Raw genomic sequence first — 14,328 nt, 5'->3', positions numbered from 1 at the left:
ATATGATACCGTCTCGCACACTTGTGTGCTGCGTTTTTGGGTATCCGATTGACTCTTCAGCTGGCTCCAAGACTTCCTTACGGACCGAACTGTCGCTGTCCGTACATCCCAAGGGCAGAGCCCTAAGCATCATGTTCATGAAGGAGCTCCCCAAGGAAATATATTCTGAGTCCGACACCCTTTCATGTAGTGATGCTGGGTCTAAAATCGATAACTCCTCGAGAAGTGGCGTTCTCTGTGTATTCAAATGACGATGCCTTTGGACAGTAGGATAATCACGACCAGTCATCCAGCGCCGCTTGCAGCTGGCTTTAAATAATGTACATACGTACCCCGCGCAACTTGGGATGGACCTTTCGCCCGAAAAGAGCGTCGAGCTCCGTTTCACACGGAAGGCTATGACAAATTTCCCCCTTTGGTGCCAAGAAGCGAGCCTGCATGCTTCCATCGCTTCCTTGGCGTGGTCATGAACTCAGACCTGCTCTACACTCTTAAAAAAGGTCAGTGCATTTACTAACTAGAAACTAAGCTTGTACTTGTCACATCTGTCACTAGGACATTAGTAACCGTGGGTAGCAGAAATGGCGGTAGTAACATTTTTGAACTGAAGAGGCTAGTAAACAGCACTACCTCCAGCAGTAGCATCTTAGTTGATATCAACTAAGAAGATTCTACGTGAAGGTCGCGCTTGTACTAGCTAATGACATGTTATCGATAACATGCCATTAGCTAGTACAAGCGCGACCTTCATGTAGAATGCACTACTACCATCGCCTAGTGGAACTTACGATGTATGTACACCGGTGGGGAAAAAATTAAGCATACATGGCTTGCGGTAGCATTTTAGAAAAAGGGAATAATTTTTTCAGCGCCAATGTATTTCCCGATTCCTATATAGAAGTATCGTATGTGAGGCAAGATAGGCCGGGGAAAAGGGGTAAAGACGTAGTAAACGTGCCGGACCCGATGTCCCTGGCTATCTGCCTAACTCAAAGGACTCAAGAATACGGCATTTGGAAAACACACAGGCAGTTTACTAACACTCTGGAATGATACATACAGTGAAGATGGAGGAACAAATATACCTAGCAATTTAGGTGATGAAGGGCCGGATGGGGATCTAACATCCATGAGTGACAACGTATGATGAAGAATGCACATCAGCCCGTGGCGCGCGCTTATAGCGGCGCACACAATGACGATGAGGCTGACTGAACAGTTTGGCGCTCACAAGTAATGGTGTATTTCATTGGGAGAGCAGATTTTGCCCGGCGCTGGGTGGGGTTTGAGTGCATGTTCCCGGCGGGGTCACACGGGTTTCCTTCGTCGATGGAATGCTAATGGCGAATTCGGGTGGTCATTTCCTGGTAACACGGCCTAGCGCTCGGAAACTGCTAGGTCGGAGGCCGAGCTGAATCACGTGACCTTTGCCACCCGAACATAAGTGCTACGAATATCTAGCGGTTTTAGTTACTTGGATCACGCTAGGGACATCGCGGTCGCCGATCTTCGAGTTCTGTCGTCTGGTGGTGGTGGTGATGTTGAAAGGGCTTGCCGTTGTCGGCCTCACGTATGTGGGCAACGTCACGACTGACGCCCTGGGGAAATGTGCGTCCTGGGCCGACTTCTAGGGGAACTGTGCCGACATGTGTCTGAAAGCGTCTGAGGAAAACCTGCGGGCCAATGAGGGCACTCGCCACCGTTACAGTGCGGATGTGACGACACCGTATATAGATGACCAACCCGTTGCTCGATCGTTTTGAGACCGGGCAAAGAAAAGTGCTAGGTGGCGAATTCCGAGCACTCGGAAAGCGCCACGCGAACATGCGAGATTGCTTCATTTTGACCAAGCAAACATGACTGCTCGGGATCTGGCAAAACAAAAGTTGCTACGAAATGATCACCCGCATTCGCCATAACAATCGTTCGAGGTACGAAGCACGCGCTGGGCATAGCGCGTGAGCCCGTGCTTTCCCGGGTTAGCTTTGGTCTCGTGGTTCAAACACTATTGCTCTTTCGAGCTAACGTTTGCCCTTGCTCCGCCAATGAAACATTCAACGTCTCACACGATTCTGCCCATGGAACAGCTTTTCTCCCTTCCTGGGGCAAAAATTTTACCCATCTCTGCCAATGGAATGCGCCATAAGACCTGTCACCTCTAGTTGTGTATAGGGGGGAGGGGGGGGGGACTCGGAGACGCACCTACACAAACTCGCATTCACAAAGCATGAGTGTGAACCGAAAAACGCAGCTCGCCCTAGCAGACTGGCATTTGCTGGACAACATATACTGATACAATGCATCGCAACTTCTGAGATTGCGAAGCAGCCACCAGCCGCGAAGCGACTTTTTGTGTGTGGATGCGTACATTTGATTATCTCAGGAGCAACTACGCTACCGTAAGTTTTGGGCTCGGTGACATCGCCACGATGCGGTTTCTTTATCGTCCGTTCCTTTTGTATGTTCAGGTTTGTAATCGTCACTCTTTACTTGCTAGGAAATCTGACAATGTATGTTTGGTGATGTTCCCGAGCTCCCATGCTTTGCTATCCATGTTCTGTGATTGCTACAATGTATCATCCTTGTTACTTGTTCAGTCTGGGGACGTAGAACTAAACCCAGGCACTATGGTTACGGAAGAACAAATATCTCGTTTACTCGACGCAATCGCAATACTCCCCCGCTTGGAGGTCGGGCAAACCATTCTGTTGAACGACATAAAGGACATGAAAGGAAAACTGCACGCCGCAGATCAAGCGAAAAAAAACCTCTCTACCAAAGTTGAAACAATTGATACTGAATTAACATCCTTGAAAGTCATGCGAACTGATATTAGCAACATTCAGTCGACAGCCGCCGATATGTCCAAACATGTCACGAATCTTGAGAACCAAATTGATGACATGGAAAATAGAATGCGCCGTTCCAACTTCATTTTTCATGGAATTACTGACGTTGCTGGAGAATCGTGGGCTCAGTCAGAGGCTAAAGTGATCGAGCTGTGTTCAGAAAAGCTAAATGTGAGTGTTTCCCACGATGAAATTGAACGTGCTCATCGATTGACGGTACCGTCCAGAATGGCATCGTCCTATTATCGTTAAGTTCAAATTTTACAAGAGGAAGGAAGAAATTCTATCTTTAGGACATAAATTGAAGCAGTCCGGGTGCTCCATTAGCACGTTCCCAGCTGCTTGCTTTTGCTAAGTCGCTTGCATTGCCTTTCAAACTAAAATACGATAAACTATTGGTTGATAACAAGTGCTATCGTTTTAACGAGAGTAACGAACAAATTGAGCAATGTAAATAGCAAACATTTCCACTTGCGGAATCGGCGCCCCCGCCTGTTCAATCCACGCTTCCTCTTTCTGTTGTGTTTACAAACATAGAAGCCTTCTCCATAAACAGGAAGACCTGTCAAACATATTATCTTCTACCTCGTGCGATATTCTTGTCCTAACTGAAACCTGGTTATCCCCAGGTATTCTTGATACTGAACTTATTCGCGACTTCCCTCACTTTGTGTTTTATCGACATGATCGCGAGGGTAGAAGGGGCGGTGGCGTTCTGATAGCCGTTAAAGAACACGTGCCATCCTTTTGTGTACCAGTATCTTCAGCATTGGAGATAATTTGGATTTGCATCGAGTGTTGTTTCACTAATTTATTACTTGGTGTGTGTTATAGGCCTCCAACCTATATCGATAGCTTTGTATCAGATTTGCAAGTTGTCATGAGTGATATTATAGCACGTTACCAAACCCATAAATTGCTTTTGCTCGGTGATTTCAACTTTCCTGCTGTTCACTGGGAAACATTTTCTATAAAACCAGGCTCAGTTTCCATTGCAAGGGATTTCTTAGATTTCTGTGCTGATTTCAACCTTAGCCAAATGGTTACTTTTCCTACTAGAATTTCATCATCATCATCGACCACTCTCGACTTAATCCTGACAAGTCATCCCGACACGATTGCTGACATCTCTTCACTTGCCCCTCTCAGTTATCACCAGGTTATCCATTTCTTAGTGTCGGTCACGTTGCCTAAGCGACAACTAAGAAAGAAAGTAATACGCAATTACAACGGAGCCGACTTTCCAGCCATAAACGAGGGTTTGTCAAACTACCTGGATTACTTTGTCTCTACCTTTTCCACTCGGTCCGTAGAGGACAACTGGTCTCTTTTCAAAGACAAAATCACTGAGCTAGTGGAGAAACACATTCCACTTCTTACCATAGTCGTTTCGTCGACAGCTCATTGGTTCAACCGTACCATTAGGTCCTTGTTAAATAAAAAGAAGCGGCTTTTCAGACCGGCCAACTTTCTAAGTACTGATACTGCTTGGGAAAAGTATAACTGTTGTGCATGTGTATACAAGAAAGCTGTTCGTCAATCCAAAGAAAAATTATATGGTCAAGACCTAGCTACGTCCATCAACACTGACCCCAAAAGGTTCTGGCACGCGATAAATCCTAGGCATACCCCCGAAGCATCCTTGACAGACGATCGCGGCAACCAGATCCCTGAAAATGCATGCCCGAATATATTCAACATGTTCTTTGCCAGCGTGTTTACTTCTGAAGACACTAACGACCTGCCATCCCTTTATAGGGTAAATACCGAACCGATGATTTCAATTGCTATCTCCCCGTCTGGCATTGTGAAAGTAATTGAGTCACTTAAAACTTCGTCATCGTGTGGTCTCGACAACATAAACTCTAAAATCTTAAAAGGTACGAAGCAACTGTCGAGCCTTTTTTTTTTGTCTATTATATTCCAGCAGTCGCTAGACCATGGTTACGTCCCTCATGACTGGCGCACTGCAAATGTTATACCGCTTTATAAATCGGGCGACAGACATCCCCTCAGAACTACCGTCCGATATCCCTTACAAGCATTCCATTTAAAATATTGGAACACATCATTCATTCTAACATAATTAGGTACTTGGAGGCAAATTCCCTAATTTTCCCACAGCAACACGGCTTTCGTAAGGGTCACTCATGCGAGACGCAACTTTCTGTGTTCGTCCATGATGTTCATCAAGCTCTTGACAGTCGCCTTCAACTCAACGCCATCTTTCTCGACTTTTCTAAAGCTTTTGACAGAGTTCCACACAAGCGCCTTTTATTAAAACGATCCCATCTAAACATTGACCCTACTATTCTCTCCTGGATATCTCATCCCATTCACTGCGTGTCACTGTTAGCCAGTTCTCTTCGGATTTCTGCCCTGTCACTTCCGGAATTCCCCAGGGTTCCGTCCTCGGCCCCCTTCTGTTCCTCACATACATAAATTATTTACCTGCTTCTATTTCTAGTTCTATTCGCTTGTTCGCTGATGATTGCGTCTTATACCGTGTAATATCCTATGATGCTGACCAAATCGCCCTACAAAAAGACCTAACCTTAGTCCATAACTGGTGTGAAAAATGGCTAATGTCATTAAATATTGATAAATGTGCTCATGTCTGCTTTCGCCGAATTACATCACCGTCTTTGCGCACATATTCCATCAACGGGCGCCCTATTCCATGTTCCTCTTCATACAAGTACCTTGGTGTTCACCTTCAATCGAATCTCTCGTATGTAGAGCATATCCAGACAGTGTCTCCAAAAGCCAATCGAACTCTAGGTTACTTGCGTAAGAACCTTAAGTCATCCCCATCTAATGTAAAACTCCTCGCCTACACCACATTAGTGCGGCCTCAGCTGCAGTACGCGTCCGCTAACTGGGATCCGCACAATAAATGTTTATTCACTGGTATCGAAAAAATTCAAAACCGGGCTGCCCTATTCATTACATCTGATTATTCTCCTTTCTCTAGTGTATCCCAGATAAAGCAACGTCTTCATATAGCTGGCCTCTCTCATCGTCTCAGGATTTCTTGTCTCTGTCTCTTCAACCACATTTATCGCTCAAACTCGTTACTCCGCCATTACATATTACATGCTACTCGCATTTCAGCTCGACTCGATCATTCTTTCAAGGTTTCCTGTATTCGGTCTCGCACCGCTTGTTTCAGTAAATCATTCTTTCCTAACACTATCATCGACTGGAACAAGTTACCTCAGGACACTGTCAATGTCATCGACCCGCATCACTTCCGCATTGCATTACATCGTCACTTCGCTGTGCCATAAACATTTACTATTTTTTCGTTTTGCTTGGTACAAAATTTTTTCGTGTTATTTCCCTCCAGTTCCCATTTGTTGTTGTTGTTGTTGTTGTACTTGTTGTTGAGTATGTACATGTTGCCTGGCCCACCCCCCTCATTTAATGCCCTCTGGGCCCTTGAGGTGTATGGAAATATATAAATAAGTAAGTCACTCCCCTATAGAATAAAATGCTATTGTATCAATAGCTGTGTTTTAAATAAGATTACTGTGTAGCTGAGATAATACCACCTCCACCACAAATTAACGGGCACAAAATAACATGCATAAGTGTCCATCTAGTAGCAGCTACTAAGCAAAGCTTTCTGGCTAGGAACGGCAGCATTTACTCCTTTCCAAGACTCTTAGCTAGTACTCAGCTAGTGACCAACTAGTAACGCACTTTGAGAGTAGTAACCTGTGGCGGCCTCTGCACAACGATGAAGACGTGCTTCTGCTGCCGCGCGCCACTGCGCCTGCCAGTCAGTTCTACCGCCTAGTCCTAGCGTGAGGCCACGACCGCTAGGACGGGGCCGGTCAGCTGAGACATTACATCATCGCCGGTGACGGCTCGTGTAGAGGAACACCATCTCATCTACACTTGGTGAACCGAGCAACGAACACCCGGTGTACAATGCGGCCTTCTAATACCCCAAATTTTTTGCAACAGCTTCGACTGCATGCTGCCAAGCAACGCATCCTGAAGCCTCCCACTCCCTTACAGCCATTCGCCCGTGAAACAATCTGACAACCATAAACTGCAACAGCCTTTGGAGATCGTTGCTCCCGTATCGGTTTTTGTACCGTCGTTATATTACACCTACCCGACTCTACTCGCTATCGGACCGCTGCTTCAACAGGCTTCATACCCGCTCATGCACATACCTCGCTCTGGGCACATTCTTGTACAGTTTCCTGTACTTGGCAAGTTAATGGTCATATTGCTACGCACAACCATCGGCACACAAGCGACTTCACTGCATTGCGAGCGTCACATTCACGCAACATTTCGCCCTTCTCCTGCCGGCCGCGACACAGGGACTTACGCTCGCCTACGGGTTTCGGTTCGTCGCAGCAGCCGACGCCACGGCGCAATTTCTCCAGCCGGCGACTCTGCTCTCATCACGCCTACAGCAGCGTCATCCTCCCTGGGACCTTACGAGCTCCTGTGCCGGTTGCGGCACCCCAGACAGCGACTTCGACAGCGCCCTCCGCTACTTCGCTGCAGATCTCTGGTATATCTCGCTACGTGCCCGCAGTCTTCTTCCGCTGTTTTCCTGCACTCCGAGGCTGTCACATGTCGCCAACGAGTGCCTTGCTGTGTACGACTTTCGTAGCGCATCTTGTCCTATGGGTCATCCTCGCTCACCTCCTACGGCTAAGATGCGGTTTTCTTCAATATTATCGCCGCTCCGCGTGTGAGGGGAGGGGAATGATGTGGGAACCTGTGGATAACGATGAAGACGTGCTTTTACTGCCGCGCGCCACTGCAGCATTATTAGATACCCTTCGGACCCTATTTTCTCGAAGCCTTCATCGCTGCCTTGGAGTTCCAAGAATGTCTCTGTGTAGAAGGGCTTTGTGTACAAAGCCCTTTCAATCAATACGATGTCTGAAAAGATTTTCTTCTTGCTTCTAAAGCAAAGAGAAACGTTGGTTTAGTTATCTCACAATACGAATATCTTGCCGTCAGACAGAACACCAGTAGAAGTAGATGGCAGCCTGGTCACGCTGAAAGGCGAAACAAACTGCAAGGTCTCTGATTGGCCGGCTGGAATGCATAACGTTGCATTTTTATTCGTCCTGTTCATTTTATTTGCATTGTACCCAGTGCTGTGTGAACTATCTCAAACTATGCGTTCTATGGGGAGCTGTTACTGCCACACCGCCCTGAGCCGAGCACAGGACACTGAGGGTCTGATAATAGATTCGCTACAGCATCTTCCTGTGAATCAACGTAGCTTTGATTGCCTATTTTAGCTATCGCCCAATCCTTGGTGACGATGACGCAAACGAAACACTCGAAGTCGTAAGGTTCTTACTACGACTTGGCCAATCTCCGAACATTTTATGTCCGTATTACACATTCACCCTGACACCGAGCGCTAGCCTTGAATTTCAGTACTGTTCAGGTGAAATCCGGTCAGGTGGCAACCCTAAATTAGTACCACATCTGAATATGTAAGCCCATTCCTACCCATCCGAGCCTCTTTTTCTTTTTCGCACCCACAAATGTCTACAAGGTATTCCTTTCCTGCAATAAGTATCTGCTGATAGGGAACACGTTCCACCTTCCAAGTCCCGTTTCTCAGTCACTCACGAACAACAATGTCTATTTTATGCAATTATTATACCTGTGACGGAAAGTAGATCACTCATGCTAAACAACTGAACGGAGCTGAACGGAGTACGTTCACCACAAAACCATTTTCAGACGGCAGAATCTTTCGCATTTTCAATGATAGCGGTCTTTGAACCTAGCACACTTGATAAAAAGCTTGGCATGGAACACGGCAATAAGCGAGGTAGCCTAACGTCATCATAAAAGTGAAATAAGTATTAGAATTTACAACTATTTTTCTTTTACGGTACACATGATTACCTGCGTACGACGATTCCTATAGTTGTTGTCGTCGTTGTTTGTATTTATTTACTTTAACACTTCACCCTTATCCCGAGAATCCTGGCGGAACTGTGTCGGATAGTAAAGTTGTTCATCCATCAGTCGGATACCGACACGACCCAACCCGTGTGGCAGGCCTTTGTCTTATTATTTAGCTGTTTTCTTTCTTTCTTTTTTATGTAACAATCGGTAACCTATTGTAACTTTCCGCACTTATTGTCACAGAAAGAGCAGCATTTTTCCTTTTTCTGTTCTTTCTTTCTTTTTTTTTTTTTTGATAAATTTTCATGGCCAAGACACCTGAGCGAAGCCTAGCCGCTCGATTCTCTCCAGCTTCCTTTGTTTTTACAGAGAGTTTGCACAAAACCACTGGAGCAGGAGAAAATATAAATCCACAGTCATTATGTTTCTTTTTTCTTGTTTCTGTGGACGAGCGTTCATCGTTTGTAGCAAACTATCTTCGGTCGCAGACATGACGCTCAAGCATAGAAGATCAGCGACAACGACGTGCCTATAAAGTGCCTTTACAAACACCGACAAAAATCTGGGGAGATAAAATATATATGTGCGTGTGTGTGTCCCTGTGCATGCCCCATCGTTGTCTAGAGAATGTGTTTTGAATGGTTTAGAAATGAATTAGATAGTTACACTTGAAAACTTATATTTACTAAATAGGACAACTTTGCGTCATTGTCTTTGTTGTTACGAATACAGAGGCAGCGTTTTCGAAAAACAATTTAGTGCTGTGATGTGATGTGATAGACGAATAATGTAGTATTTTGACTGAACTGGACGATTTTTCCTTTGAAACGTAACTAACCTTCTAGATCGGTAATCTTTAATGTCGAAACGAGCACCCCGTGTGCTGGGGTAGACGTGAGAGTCATTGAATAGATCTAAAGTCATTGAAAAATGATGTTATTTATCAAAATGACTCTAAAGTGTCATATGTCGACACAGAGGCGGACAGTTTCGGTTTCGCTGCGCTGATTCGTTTACCTTCCAAAATGGCATTGCTCGCACTAAAAGTACCCTCACGGTATAGCATATCCCTTCTTAGTTCTTACTTACCCATGCTCCAGTGGTTTTGCAAAATCCCCGTAAAAGCCAAGAAAGCGGGAGAGAATGGGGCGGTCAGGCTTCACACAGGTGCCTTCGTCAGGAAAATGTCTCCACGGAAAAATACCGCTACTTCCTGTGACAATAAGTGTGGAAAAGTTATAATAGCTAGGTGACCTACTGTTACGTAAAAGAAAAACAGTTCTGTAATATGACAAAAGCCTGCCCCACGGATCGGGTAGCGTCAGTATCAAACTGATGGATGAACAAATTTACTGCCCGACACCAGTTCCGCCAGGATTCTGGGGATAACGGTGAAGCACTAAAATGAAATAAAAAAATGAACGAGGAAAAAACATCGATGGGAATCGTCGTACACAGGTGATCATGTGCCCCGTGAAATAAAAGAGCTGTAAATTCTAATATACTTATTTCGCTTATATGATGATGTTAGGTTACCGACAGACATGTACAAGGTACTCAAAAATGTATTTAAGATAAGATAATAAATACTAACGTTAGAATGAATTAAGATTAAGAGTATAAATACATGAAAGTTAAAGTAATTAAGATAGAGTACAAAATACTTCAAAAAAGTATCTGAAATACAATTAAGATACTATTTATGCTTGAACGCAAAAACTCACCGGTCACTGGTGAATGCCGCAAGTCGCCGCTATGTGACATGAATCACCTAAACCCCGCGCACTACGCTAGCCGCCGCTGTGTGATAGGAGCCATCCAAAGACAAGTCCCAAAAAGATGACAAAGAGATACCATATGACTCCACTAAGTAACTTTTAGCAGGTCCCTGCCGGGCGAGGTCAGAACTCGGCGTCACCACGTCAGGGCACACATAATAGAACCCTCACTGGCCAAGGATTAGTACACACGAGGCAAGATCTCTAAATGGAGACTTCCAAGAAGGGTGTATATCCAAGAAGAGCCAATGTCCGGGTCTAGAGTCACTATCCGGGTCAAGTCCGAGGGGCTCAGGAAATTTCCACTGAACAGGAACTGAACTGATGCTGCACTGAACTGATTTGAAGGGAGATCCAAAATATGTAATGTGAGTATTGAGTAGAAAATACCATAAAACGTATTTTAAATAGAGTACAAATACACAAAACAAAACGTATTGAGTAGAGTACCAAAATACCGCAAATTGTATTTTGAATACAGTATTTTAAATACAATGTTCCAAATACGTACAAGTCTGGTTACCGAGTTGCATGCTAAGTTTTTATCAAGTCTGCTAGGTTCAAAGACCGCTGTCATTGAAAATGAGAAAGATTCTCGTGTCTAAAAATTGTTGTTCGGTGAACGTGCCCCGTTCAGCTTATGCAGTTGTTAAGCAAGAGTGATCTACTTTCCCTCGCAGATATAATAATTGCATAAAACAGACATTGTTGTTCGCGATTGAGGTGCCTGTCTTGCCCAGCAAACCAGATACATCCAGCAAATGTCCGTAAGATATCTCGCCCGGGAGTTCAGATATCCACTGGAGTTTGAAACAGATTCGTTTACGTCCATGCGATATCCCAGTGACTAGCATTTCTGCCCTGTTTGTAGATCCACTGAAAGTCCCTGTGACGTCTGTCACGGATGTTTGGATATATATGGGAGATTACGAATATCGTAGATATCGTGCTTCTAAAAATTTGGTGCATGAGATATTTAGTGTTTCTAGAGTGCGTAGAGACCACTGCAACGGTGTACCGGCAAATAATATTTATTGTGTGTTTTAACCTGCTTACAATGTGAACTTTTTAGTACCTTGTACTTCACGGGTTATTGTTCAGCCTATGTACAGAAACTGAGGAATCCTCCGAGATAATATGTATATGTAAGGTCCACCCCGATAATACAAACATATGTACATGTGCGGCATACTGTACACTCACGCAACACTATATATGCAGGAACTCAATGTTGTCGTGGTGACTGCATCGGGTGATCTGCACCACGTATTACAATCGATAGACAAAAACACTCACATAGATGACTAGTAATGCAATGAGTGAAATGCAAAATGACGTGCTGCTGAAGGGTGTTTTTCATATACATTACAGATTTTGAACAAAAAGACCAGGAACTGCTTGGCTACGGGTTTTTTCTTATATAGCTTATATAAACCAAAGGAAAATGGGGTAGCAAATTCACCATGTGTCTAAATTGTTTCTGTCCTGAGTTTGTAAAATTTATCTTATGAGTAGCTCACTTGCTAACTTTCGAACCATTAAATAATAGGTTTTACAATATTAGCACTTGCTCGGCATAAACCTTTTGAGCACATTGTCCAGATAGCATTTTTGATAAGTAGTAAATAAATGAATAATAAAATTTATTTCCTCATGTGCAAATGATTCAGCATTATCTTAGTGTAATAGCTTTTCTAACCCCACATGATTCGTAAGACACATTGCACTGGTCATTCGCATGGAATATTGTCCCCATGTGGAATGCACAGTGTATCAATCTTCCCCGCATTGTCGAGTGCAATGTCCCCACTTGACTGGTTCGCACAGCCTTAAACAGATGCCATCCATATAACTTAAAAAACCCGAGACTAGGGGACAAAAAAACGACAAACACAGACAAGGTCTCAAACACAGCTGAAAGTTCACTTATCAGCACAAACATACAAGGGGTTCAAGTGGGTGAGAAGGAAGGGTGAGGAGAACGTAAGAACATCCTCAAAACCAACGGGAAGGTCAGGGAAGGCTTGCTGACACAGTTCCCAGCAGAGATAATGTGCCTTTAAATAATAATAACCTTCCCGTTCGTTTTGGGGATGTTCTTACGTTCTCCTCACCCTTCCTTCTCACCCACTTGAACCCCTTATATGTTTGTGCTGTTAAGTAAACTTTCAGCTGTGTTTGAGACCTTGTCTGTGTTTGTCGTGTTTTAGTAGTTAAGTTATGGATCTATACCACCAGCTCGCTTGCTACCTCTCTATCCTCTCGTTACAGATGCCATGTTTGCAGTGACCAGTTGTAGAGACAGGTTTTTATTCCCTGCATGCAAATACAGCTAATGACAAGGCCGTGAAGTTTTAGGGTTTATCCCGATTCTTCCCCGAATTTGCACCCTGGTAGGTTTTTTGACCCTGATGGCTTGATGGACCATTGTCCATCAACCTAATGGTCCATCAAGCCATCAGGGTAAAAAACAAAACACCTGATTTGACAGCCCATCAATACTGATGGTTGATGGCTCATTCATCAGGCCTCATAGTTTATGGTCCACCAGGCCTGAGGTAGCCGAACAGTTGCGTATCTCCAAAGCAAGACCATACAGCTTCAGTCACATGTGGAAAGGACGTAGTTTTAATGATAGAGTAATGAAAGTCCAGGTGTCAAGAGGGAGCTACGTAATACTCTTTCCTAATGCATCACAGATCAACGGCCAATCTCCACGGCGCGAAACTGCAAGTCAGATAGACGCACGTCGTCAACCACTCATTGCAGACACAGTAACATGAGCTCACCTGTGTTTCGGACGGAATAATTGGTCGATCCTACTTGTTACACTTCTCATTACTAGTCAAGCTGGAATGCAGACTCAAAATAATACATAATTCAATCAACCGACACCCTCGAATAAAGGTTATGAGTGACTGTGAAGCGGTCGTGTTAAGCCTTACCGTATTCAGAAACGGGTGTAGTTCCGTATCGGGACCACTCGTTTTTAAAAATTACTGAAACGGTTAGGAAAGTAAATATTGCATAGAAGTGGAAGAAGATCACATACTGAATCTAAAAATGTAAGAATTATAAAATTCTGTGGACTAGAAGTTTTTTTATATGCATTTAAACAACCCCATCTTATTCACTTTTAGCGCAGGAGAAACACGGGAATGCTAAGCCTAACGGATTCGAAACTTGCTGTCTTGCGAAAGGTAGGGTCGTCGAAATGGGCTAAATCACCTCACTTTAGTGAGGTTGGGTTAAGTTAGGTTCTACAGATTGTGGGGGGGTCTGGGGGGTCTCACCCCCCCCCCCCCAGGCACGCACTAGGCGGTGCGGGCGTCGAGACTGTGCCTCGGGTTAGGTCAGTAAGGTCCTCAGCCAAGATGGCGGATCGCCATCAAGAAACTGGCGATAAAATTTAATTTTTATACGTGTTACGCAATATACGAGGGACATTCCTGTTGAATTTCGTTACTAATTACTTCCTCTTTCATGTAAAAGCGTTAGATTTTTGTTTTTATTCGTTTTTCTTTTAAAAAAGCCAGTGGTCCCGATACGGAACTACATCCTCAGAAACATCTCTCGCGTCCGTATTGATTGGTTTTCTATCAAATGCGTTCAGTCCGAAGAACCTTCCGAAAAGTATCAATACCTTTGGACACCGAGTTTCACATATTCCATCCGCAAGGTCTCAGCCAACTTGACAACTTGCAACCACATGTGTTGCGAACAGGCGAACGCCGACGTGAAAGAGGAAATGGCGTCAGGGTACAAGGGTCCGGCAGAATGAAAAATGTTCACAG

At 44.4% G+C, this 14,328-nt stretch overlaps 1 long non-coding RNA gene across 1 annotated transcript in view; it reads right to left on the bottom strand.

Annotated features, from left to right (window-relative positions):
• Positions 1-6,086, bottom strand: part of LOC135393181 (uncharacterized) — a 294,635-nt gene extending 288,549 nt beyond the window's left edge. Inside the window, exon 1 of the long non-coding RNA XR_010422516.1 lies at positions 6,066-6,086. This is a non-coding gene — a long non-coding RNA (uncharacterized LOC135393181). The remainder of the gene's footprint in view (positions 1-6,065) is intronic.
• Between the last annotated feature and the right edge of the window lie 8,242 nt (positions 6,087-14,328).

The sequence above is a fragment of the Ornithodoros turicata genome, chromosome 4, assembly GCF_037126465.1.
Source record: "Ornithodoros turicata isolate Travis chromosome 4, ASM3712646v1, whole genome shotgun sequence".
Classification (NCBI taxonomy): domain Eukaryota; kingdom Metazoa; phylum Arthropoda; class Arachnida; order Ixodida; family Argasidae; genus Ornithodoros; species Ornithodoros turicata.
This window is presented reverse-complemented; position numbering and strand designations above follow the sequence as displayed.